Consider the following 10,628-nt stretch of genomic DNA (forward strand, 5'->3'; position numbering starts at 1 on the left):
AGGGTCATACACAACCCCACAAAAATTTCCATACTCAAAGTGCCTCATGAAACAGCAGAATTCCAGTGCTCCTGGGTACCGTGTAAGCAAGAGACAATGTTTATATCTGAATGAACCATGATGCATTAGGCATGTATTGCTGTATAGAAAGTTACTTCTCTAACCTTAGCGGGCTAAAATAACAATAGTTATCTCACATAGCAGTGGTTTAGCTGGGTGCTTCTGGCTCAGGATCTCCCCATGAGGTTGTAGTCAAAATATCAGCCATGCCTGCAGTCATCTGAAGACCTGACTAGGGCTAGAGAATCCACTTCTAAAATGGCTCCATTACATGGCTGGCAGGTTGGTGCTGGCCATTGGCAGGTGGCCTGGTTGTCATCATGTGCACCTCTCACAGGGCTTGAGTATTCCTGGGGCATGCTGGCTAGCTTCACCCAGAACAAGAGAGCAAGTCAGAGGTGGCAATTTCACTTTTTTGACCTAATCTCCAAATCTCCACAGGCTACTATTTCCCCTGAATTCTATTTGTCACACAGACCAACTCTGTGGTATTCCTGGGGCATGGTGGCTAGCTTCACCCAGAACAAGAGAGCAAGTCAGAGGTGGCAATTTCACTTTTTTGACCTAATCTCCAAATCTCCACAGGCCACTATTTCCCCTGAATTCTATTTGTCACACAGACCAACTCTCAGATGATGGAGGAGGGGGTGACCCAAGGAGGTGGATGTCAGGAGGTAATAATCATTGGAAGCTGGTGACCACATGGACAACTGGGGTGGTAACTCTTTCTGTGGCAACAAGGTGCCAATACCTGACAACTTGGCGATGTGTAAGATACCAGAACCTAGTATAACTGGGGGAGGAGGAGAGGCTTAAAGGATTGCTCTTAAGTTTTCCATCAACCTGGTGGGATTGGAAGCCCACACAGAATTTAACGTATTACAGAGAGTAAAGAAATGTATTTTTCTTATACAGTTTATGAATAATAATAGCAATTACCATTATTATTGTACATATGGGAATAACTCTACTTTTGTACCATTTTTCCCAAGCAGTTCCAGGTGTTTCCAGTTCTTCAAGGTCATTAATTCTTAGCTTTGGAAATCAACTGTAGAACTGGGAATTTTTTTTTAAGTGATTTATTTATTTATTTATTCATGAGAGACACACAGAGAGAGGCAGAGACACAGGCAGAGGGAGAAGCAGGCTCCCTGTGGGGAGCCCAATGTGGGACTCCATCCCAGGACCCCAGGATCATTGCCCTGAGCCAAAGGCAGACACTCAACCATTGAGCCACCCAGGCATCCCTCAACTGGGAACTTTTTAAAAAAGATTTTATTTCTTTCTTTTTGAAAGAGATAAAGACAGCATGAGTGGGGGAAGGGCAGAAGGAAAAGGAGAGGGACAAACAGACTCCCTGCTGAGTACAGAGTGTGACTCAGGGCTAGACCCTAGGGCCTCAAGATCATGACCTGAGTCCAAGTCAGATGCTTAACTGACTAGCCACCCAGTGTCCCTCAACTGGGAAGTTTTAAGAACACACCTATCCACAGAGCTGCTAATTTAATTGATCTGGAGGAGAGCTAGGGCAACAGTAGTTTTAAAAGCTCCTCAGATGATTTTAATATGTAACTAGAGTTGAGACCCAATGGCTTATGCAAATCCCAGGCCTTGTTGCTATTTCAGATATCTATGATTCCATCAGGAGTTCACCTTATAGGAAGTTGGCTAATTCTTCCTGCTAACTGCCTATGTCAGTTTTCTTCAGAAATACCCAGAAAACTTCTCCGTAGCATTCTACTGGAGAGAAGAGCAAAGGCCAAAGTTTGCTAAAAACAAAATAGGACCAAAGGAATCTCAGTAGGCTCTGTGTTCTCCAAATCAGTCAGTGCAACTCTGTCTGTTACGCCTATCATCCTCAGCAAGTGGTCAAAGTTGAAGCCTCACCCACCAACTCTAATCTCTCTCTCACACACACACCCCCTCCACGCTTTCTCTTCTTTCACTCTATCTTACTTGACTTCTTCAAGAAATCTGGTGCTCTTAAAATATATTCATCTCTCTGGACTTGAAGGACATAATTGATCTCTAGTTCTCCTACTTCTGTGACAATTTCTTCTTGTCTTTTGCGAGCTGCTCTTTCTCTGCCTGCCTCTGAAACGATAGTGTTCTCGAAGATTCTGTTCTTGGCTCTCTTTTCATCTTATTCATATGTTGTTTTCTCTAAGCAGAACCATTTCCTCCAGTAGTTTCATCTACCATCTATTTACTGACAACTCCCAGATCTGTATTTTCCAATTCAGGCTTTTTTTTGTGTTTCAGACCCACATTCAGTTGAGGCATCTCAAACTCAACATGTTCAAAATGTAACCATTTACATTTCCTGCGTCACCTCCCAACCTGCTTCTCCTCACTTTCCTATTTTAATTCTGCTTCTCCTTCTCCCTTTCCTGTTTGAATGGTGCCATACTTTCCTACTCATTCAAATTAGTAAACAGGAGTCATCCTAGAAGAGAGGTTGGAACCTCTCTGCTTATTTACTGAAGTTGTTTTTATGTAATTCAGACAACAGTTTAAAAACTTTGAGCCAACAATTAGGATCTGGGACATTTCGCATAAAAACACAGGTTTAGCTTTTCTTTAAAAATCAGAAGATGAGGAAACTTCAGATCTTATCTACATGGAAAAATCAGCCAGAGCTGAGTAACAGACGTCCCATTTAGACTCAGATAAGCTCTTAGGTCATGCAGTAAGTGTAATGGCCACAGTGGATGCTGATGTTCCTTTGATTCATCTGTGTCATCTGTCTGGCTCACTCTTGTCCTAAATCCTTCCTTTTGCCATACCTCTGCTACAATCAATCAGCAATCCTATAGATTCTAGCATTTCTCTAATCTGTCTCCCTCCCTTTCATCTTGATTGCTACATTCCTACTTCAGGATCTCAATCATTGCTCATCTGGACTATTGTAACAGTTAACCTTCCCTAGCTCCACCTGCCCAATCCATTGCTAACGCATCAGCAAAGTAAGTTGATATTATTACCCTGCTGAAAAGACTTCACTGATTCTCCACTGCCCATAAGATAAAGTTCAAATTTCTTTAGTCCATGGTATCAGGCTATCCATGTACTCAGCCTGATTTCACTGTACTCCATCAGTAGTAGCAGTCTAGCTGTAAACCTGCCAAACAATTCTGCTGACCATGTAGATTGCTGTAACCTCTATATCATGCACTCTATGCCTAGATCTTTGTCTCATCCATTCAGCTGCACAACCACATTCTTTTTTTTTTAATTTTTATTTATTTATGATAGTCACACAGAGAGAGAGAGAGAGAGGCAGAGACATAGGCAGAGGGAGAAGCAGTCTCCATGCACCGGGAGCCCGACATGGGATTCGATCCCGGGTCTCCAGGATCGCACCCTGGGCCAAAGGCAGGTGCTAAACCGCTGCGCCACCCAGGGATCCCCACAACCACATTCTTAACTAAGAGTCAGTTCAATGTTATTTTCTTTTTAAAGACTTCTCTGCCTCATTCCCAGTCCTGCAGTTAGTTAGATGTGACCATTACACTTCCACCTCTACTGCTTTCCATAAGACTGTTATCTTGGCAATCATGACATTTTACTGTTCCTCTTTGTTTACTTGCTTGTATAATGTAAGTTCCTTAAAGGCTGGGACTTTACCTAATTGGTCCTTCTATTTCCAGACTCATGCTTGGTGCAGTAATTGTAATCTATAGCTGCTTAATAAATACTGGCTGGGTGAATAATGAATGCTTACTTCAAATGATTGCTTACAAGTAGGTTGCTCTCTTAAACAGGTTGGTCACTTTCCTATAATCCTCTTTACACCACTAATTTGCTTTTGTTCAGGGGTTAGGGAAGGGTTAAAAATTTTAGCTCAGTTCAAGTTTAACTCAACTTCTGAAATACTAGGGGCTCAAATCAATGAGGTATATTTGTATTAACAATGTTTCCCCAGTTTTATTCTTAAGACACCATATATTGCCTCTGACACCTGGGGGCAAATGATTGATAAGCAATTTAAGACTCAGGTTAATTACACCATATGTAGGACACACTTCAATGTGCCTATGGGTATAGCTTATAAATAACACTAGGTTATAGCTGTCAATCCTCTTAATGAGGAAAAGAATACAATAGGGCCTTTAAAGAACCAATTATGCATCAACCAACTTTTACAGCATAAGGGAGTGTAAATGGCACTTCTCCAGGTAATATACTTTGTATTACTCTATAGAAGAGCATATTAATATAAAAATAAAAATATCTAAATCTCCAAACTTTCAGATAAAAATCACACAAAACCACTTCTCCTGTTGTTCTTTTTTTTTTTTTTTTTTTTTTTTTTCTCCTGTTGTTCTAAATATATTCATTCATTCAGGAAATATTTGAGAACCTACTATGTGCTGGATACAATTCTAAACTCCAGGAATACTGCTGCCTTTATAAAATATGACTAAGGGATGGTGGAAGCCAGTACAATACACCAGGCTGCAAGATAAGAAGGGAGCCCAGAGCTGACTATGTAACATATCGAAACAAATGCCACTTTGCTGGGGAACTGAATAATTTTTTTTCCACTGGCACTAACCCACATTTTGCAGCTGTCCTAATGAAGCTTACATTTTAGTGTGGTGGTCGGGGAGGCAGACAAAAAATAAACAAGTAAATAAGGAAAATATAAAGTCTATCCAGAGATTAATAAATTCTATAAGACAAATAAAGCAGAGAAGAAAACATGAGTAGTGCTAGAGGGTAGAGGTACAATTTTAAAAAGAATGGTTAGGGAAAGCCTCTCTGGAAAGGTGACATTTAAGCAAAGAGCTACATATAAAGGAGAGAATGAGTCACAGGGATACCCATAGAAGAGCATTCCAGCAGAGGAAACAAGCAGCAAAGGCAGACAGAGGTCCAGAGGTGGCTATATGCCTGCAGCTTTCATGGAACAGTAGGGAAGCCAGTGGCCAGTGTGGCTACAGAAAGGGAACACAGAGAATAGTGAGCAGATTTGATAAGAAGTAATCTTGGTGGAGGCGGTGGGGGGTGGGGGGGGAGTGGGGTTGGGAGGAGCAGGACCGGAATACATAGGGCAGTGCTTCTCTAATCTGACAGGCCCAATGCTCTTTTTCTATAACAAATATTTTGTACTCTTCCTTTATTATCCTCAAGTTGACCTCACAGATAGTACAACCTACCTATACACCTAACTTCAAAAGAACCAATATAAATAAGAAATAAATGAAAGAATCTATGAGAGAAATAAATTAAAGTAATTTATAATCAAATAATATATATTTCAATATGTAAATGTTCAGACATAAACACCATTAAAGAATGAAATATGTCACCTTTATGTAGAATCGCTACAAGTGTGATGGCTACAAGTGCAGACTGACCAAGGAGCGTATTCTTGGAAATTCAAATGCCACAAATAGTGATGCTGATGCAAGTCTCTGACATGATTTTTCAAAATGGCAAACCTCTGGTAAAATTCTGAATGGAGTATCCTCTTCCCTCGATTTACATAATAACTGCATTTCTGGAAAAGCAAGTGTACACTAAAACCATGCAAAAAATATTTTGTATTTATATATAAATGGAGTTAGGTTCCAGGTCCAGTTATTATAAACAGGCTCTTCACCTTCAGAAATGTCCAAAGGACATCCAAAAGTCATGCAGAAGACACAGGAGGGGACTTTTTGTGGTGATGGGAATGTTTGATATCTCGATTGTTGTGGTTACCTGGATATACACATTTATCAAAATGCATCAAACTGTATACTTAAACTGGTGTATTTTATTTTACACTGCTAATCCCCCAAAACTACATTTATAAATTGTATCTCAAAAACTGATTTTAAAAAATATCATGAAGGATGAGAGAGACTTCTTGAAAGTGAGAGAATTTGTGGGATGGAGCAGTAGCCCAGGCCCCCCTACACTAAATGCCACTAAATAATGCTACATCACCCAAAAATAAAATAAAATAAAATAATGCTACATCCCCAGAAACATCTGCCACATACACCCTAGTGAGCAATACCAATCCCACTGAGAATTTTACTTCCTGTCTCTTAGAGGGATGGGAAGCCACTAGAAGTTTTGTGCAGAGGAGGAATATGACTTGACATGTCTGAAAAGGATTGTTCTAACTTTTAGGGAGAGTTAGACAAAGATCATAAGAGGCAGATGAGAGAAGACAGCAGCTTGGCCAAGGGTAGTAGCAAAGTAGAAATATGAGATATATCAGAAAAGACCTCCATAAGTTTCAGACAGAGTACCCAAAGGGCACGTAGGAAACAGAACTCAAAAAATGTTTATTAGGTGGTGCAGCTACTCTGGAAAACAGTATGGAGGTTCCTCAAAAAGTTGAAAATAGAGCTATCCTATGACCCAGCAATTGTACTACTGGGTATTTACCCCAAAGATAGAAATGTAGTGATCCAAAGGGGCACCTGCACCCCAATGTTTATAGCAGCAATGTCCAAAAATCATCAAACTATAGAAAGAGCCCAGCTGTCCATTGACAAATGAATGGATAAAGAAGATGTGGTGTATATACATATATATACACAATGGACTACTACTCTGCCATCAAAAAAAAATGAAATCTTGCCATACGCAATGAAGTGGCTGCAACTAGAGGATATTATGCTAAGAGAAATAAGTCAATGAGAGAAAGACAATTACCATACGATTTCATTCATAAGTATAATTTAAGAAACAAAACAGAGGATCATAGGGGAAGAGAGGAAAAAATAGAACAAGACAAAATCAGAGAGGCAGACAAACCATAAGAGGCTCTTAATCACAGGAAACAAACTGAGGGGGCTGGAAGGGAATGGGTGGGAGGATGGGGTAACTGGGTGATGGACATTAAGGAGGGCATGTGATGTGGGATCCCTGGGTGGCGCAGTGGTTTGGCGCCTGCCTTTGGCCCAGGGCGCGATCCTGGAGACCCGGGATAGAATCCCACGTCGGGCTCCCGGTGCATGGAGCCTGCTTCTCCCTCTGCCTGTATCTCTGCCTCTCTCTCTCTTTCTCTCTCTCTGTGACTATCATAAATAAATAAAAATTAAAAAAAAAAAAAGGAGGGCATGTGATGTAATGAGCACTGGGTGTTATACAAGACTGATGAATCAATGACCTCTACTTCTGAAACCAGTAAGATATTATACGTTAATAATTGAATTTAAATTAAATTTTAAAAAATGAAACAAAAACAAAAAAATGCTTAGTAAAGAATGTAAAGAGTAATAATTTTCAATATTCTTAAAATACTCCTGTAATATTACTTCATTATGTGATACAATTTAAAAACACCTTGGCTTTCTAGCTATGTCATTTTTATATCTAAATATAATAAAGCTGGACACCTGAATGGCTTAGTCGGTTAAGCATCTGACTCTTCATCTCAGCTCAAATCTTGATCTCAGGGTTTCAGGGTTGTGAGTCCAAGCCCCATGATGGGCTCCACGAAGGGCATGGAGCCTACTAAATAAATAAGTAAGTAAATAAAAGGAAGCTTTATTTTCTGGTGAAACAAGATTCAATAAAATGTTTTTTTTTTTTTTAAAAAAAAACTCTGCAACAAAAAAAATACTTCTTGCTTACGTAAAATATTTTATTTTGGTTATTTCTTTGATAATTTAGATCTTGCTACTTTAAGTTCAGTGTAATGAATATCAGTTTATTGTCTGAGTTTTTCCAAGTGTAGAAATTTAGTAGATAATGCTGGAATTGTTTTAAGACTATAACCTACAAAGTTGAATATTTTAAGCTCTGAGACTGCAGATCAGCTCTTATAATTTGTCCAGTTCTCTTAAAACTGAAGAACAATTAAAGTTTCTGTTTGTTTGACTCCAGGTACACTAAAGTTTTATATTTAATGTCCAAAATTTTCTCTTGAAAATATTACAAAAATATTTAGGAATGAAATGACTTCTGTGAGGTTTCCTTCAAAATAATCCTGTGGGGAGAGGGAATTGGAGGGAGTTAGAGGAAACAAGACTAGCCTTATGTTGATAATTGTCAGAACCGATTAATGAAGAATGGTGATTCATTTCACTATCCTCCTTATTTTTATATCAATTTACAATTTTTCACAGTAAAGTTTTAAAAATCCAGGGCCTGATAATTCATTCCATACTTGTTGAATAACTGCTATGTGCCGAACTTTTACTAGGAGCTCAGGAAAGATTTATTAGCTATGAGGATAATGTACATTAAGGAGCTCATATCCTAGATATATAAACAAGCATTGTAAAGGTTATAATATTGTGCTAAATGTATAAAGTGCTACAGGAACAAGGAAGGAGCAACTGGTTCTCTCTGGTGAAATCAGAGAATCTTCCCAGAGGACTAATGTTCAGATTGGGACCTGAAGGTTAAATAGGGCTTTTTCTGAAACAAAAAGGTGGGAAACCTCCACAGAGAAGGCAACCTAACTCTGGAGAATGATCACATTCAAGCATTAAGAGGAATACAGAAGACAATGAAAGAAATAAAAAAGTGTCAGATAGTAAATAATATTTGTATTTTTACTGCCAGTACCAAAGACAGTGACTAACACTATACTAAGAAATCAAAATTAACCTACTGAATAAAGTTAATGTTTGAAAGAGTGATAGGAGGAAAATAGCAGAGTAATGTTTTAAAACCCAAAAGAAGACAGCATTCAGAATGGGAAAAAATATCTACAAGTCATATACCTCGTAAGGGTTTAGTATCTAGAATATATAAAGAGCTCTTATAACTCAATAATAAAGAGACAAAGAACCCAACTAAAAATTGGCAAAGAACTTGAGTAGACATGTCTCCAATACACAAATGGCCAACAAGTATACAAAAAGATGCTCAGCATCATAGTCATTGGAAGTTGCAATTCAAAACCACAAGGTACCACTTAACACCCACAAAGATATCTAAAGATTAAAATTTTTTTTTCTTTTTTAAAAGATTTTATCTATTGAGACAGAGAGAGAGGCAGAAACACAGGCAGAGGGAGAAGCAGGCTCCCAGCAGGGAGCCTGATGTGGGACTCAATCCCAGACCCTGAGATATCACAATGTGTAACAAAGGCAGACAGACAGACGCTCAACTGCTGAACCACCCAGGTGTCCCCCCCAAAAAATTCTTTTTAAGGAAAATAACAAGTGTTGGCAAGGATATGGATAAATTAGGACCCTTGTATATTGCTAGTGAGAATGTAAAATGGCACAACCACTGCGCAAAATAGCATGGTGGTTCCCTACAAAGGTAAACACAGAATATCATATGATTGAGTGATACTGCTCCAAATGCATGTATAAGTATGTTCATAGCAGCACTATTCACAAAGGCAAAAGATGGAAACAATATCAACAAATGGAAAAATGTGGTATATACTTGCAATGGAGGATCATTCAGCTTTAAACAGGAAAGAAAATCTTGTCACATGCTTGAGGATATTATGCTAAGGAAAATAAGCCAGTCAGAAAAAAGGCAAATACCGTATGATTCCACTTATTTGAAGTATCTAAAGTAATCAAATGCATACATACAGAAAGTAGAAAGGTGACTACCTGGGGCTATAAGGGAAATAGGGCAGTTGTTATTTAATAGGTATAGTTTTTCAGTTTTGCAGGATGAAAAGGTTCTGGAAATGTTTCACAAAAATGTGAATATACTCAACACTACTGAAATGTACATTTTTAAATAATTAAGATAGTAAAATTTTTAAAAAGATTATTCATTTTTTTTGAGAGTAAGTGCATTTATGCGTGAGCAGGGGGAGAAGCAGAGGGAGAAGCAGATTACCCACTGAGCACAGAACCCCAGATAGTAAACTTTAAGTCACTTTTTTTAAACCATAGTTTAACAAGGCAAGACACCACTCAATGTAACACTGAACATCAGGGGGAACCTGGGGGGCTCAGTGGTTGAACGCTTGCCTTTGGCTCAGGGGTGATCCTGGGGACCCGGGATAGAGTCCCGCATCGGGCTCCCCGCAGGGAGCCTGCTTCTCCCTCTGCCTGTGTCTCTGCCTCTCTCTGTGTGTCTCTCATAAATAAATAAATAAAATCTTAAGAAAAAAATTGAACATCTCAATAAAAATTCTAAATCCCAGATACTAGTTATTTCTGGGGAGGGAGGAAAGGGAAGGACAACAAAGGCATCTCAATTCTCTCTGTAATGTTTAGTTACCTAAATAAAATCTGAAGCATATACAGCAAACTACTAGAATTTGAGATGAAAACAAAGAAATTAGAAATTACAATAAATAAAAGAAACCAGGCACAAAAGGCCCTAAATTGTATGACTCCATTCATATGAAATACCCAGAATAAGTAAAGAGACAGAACATAGATCACTGGCTACCAGGAGTTGGGGCGAAAGCAGAGGGGTAGGATGTAACTGCTTAATGGATTCAGGGTTGGGGTAGGAAGTAACTGCTTAATGGATTCAGGGTTGGGGTAGGAAGTAACTGCTTAATGGATTCAGGGTTTCTTTTTAGGTCATGAAAATATTTTAGAACTAAATAGAGGTGGTGGATGCACAACACTGTGAATGTACTAAATGTCATTGAATTGTTAATTTAAAATGGTCAATTTTATGCTATG

Source organism: Canis lupus, chromosome 18, assembly GCF_003254725.2.
Source record: "Canis lupus dingo isolate Sandy chromosome 18, ASM325472v2, whole genome shotgun sequence".
Classification (NCBI taxonomy): Eukaryota; Metazoa; Chordata; class Mammalia; order Carnivora; family Canidae; genus Canis; species Canis lupus.